The sequence below is a fragment of the Triticum dicoccoides genome, chromosome 1B (assembly GCF_002162155.2).
Source record: "Triticum dicoccoides isolate Atlit2015 ecotype Zavitan chromosome 1B, WEW_v2.0, whole genome shotgun sequence".
Lineage (NCBI taxonomy): Eukaryota > Viridiplantae > Streptophyta > Magnoliopsida > Poales > Poaceae > Triticum > Triticum dicoccoides.
The window spans coordinates 667,964,569-667,965,720 of record NC_041381.1 but is presented as its reverse complement, the minus strand read 5'-3'; positions in this window follow the sequence as shown (position 1 = coordinate 667,965,720).

Genomic DNA, 1,152 nt, shown 5'->3' with positions numbered 1-1,152 from the left:
AAAGTGTGTTCGGACCACTCGGTGGACCGATACAAGACCGTGTTGAATGACAGTACACCTCCGGACGGTTCGGACGTATGCAGATGATTTTAGGATCAACGTTGGAGATGCCCTTACTCTATGAGCCTGCTGTCAACTCTTGGCGACTACTTGTAACAACAAAAAAGTGGCCGGCTAAATAATGGTGGAGTGATGACGATAAGAAGAGCAAAATATGTGAACCAAGAGTTCTATAAATGTTTGAAAGAGCCTTGGAAAGATGGATGCATTTTGGTAGTACATAGCTACTTTTGTGGCTCATTGTTCGTGCAGATTATAAAATATGCACACCGCAACACATACGACTTAACAACCACCACAAATATAGTCTAGCCATCGTCCTACAACAAGCTCAAAAATTGTGAACAATTTCTTTATTTAACTTTTGTTATTATTGTTTCTATGGACCTGCTGAATTTTTTTATTCAAAATGCTGGACCGATATGTGCATGCGCGTGGGCCCCCATCACCGGGTTCAAAGAGTTGGAGCGCTCCCTCTTTTGCTAGTTCCGGCTCCGGCAGGCGCAAAGCAAAGGGCACTCAAACTTTGCAGCGTAAGGCAAAATTTCCACACATACTTTCTCGTCGGACAGATATATCTGGCCCGCTCGCTCTCTTCCTTCTTGCGAAATCATCTGAGAGAGCATCTCGTGGTGCGGGGAAGGCGAGATTTGGGGAGCTTCGCCGCCGCGTTCGCCGTTCGCTGTCGTTTGAGGATTCGGCGTCCGCCTCCGTTGGTATGTTCCTCTTCCTCTTCTACTTGATTTGTGCTACCGTGCTGCTTCTATGAGGGGAGAGGAGAAGATGCCGACGCTGGGCGGGCAATGTAGGAGGCGCGGGTCGCCGAAGCTGTGGCCGAGAGAGAGGGGATCAGGCCGGGGCGAGAGATAGGATTAGGCTTGCTCCCATTTATACAGGGCCGGCGTGTGATTGCTCCAATTTCTTTTGTGCTGGAAACTTGAAGAAGTGAATATGTTACTCTCTGTTTCTTAATCATCAAGATCCTGAATTTAGCTTGATGAACTATCAAATCAAAGAACAATGGTTATAACATTAGTAGGGACTTCTGTCTTGGAAATACAATTGTTGATACATCTGCTGCTCTCCAAAGCT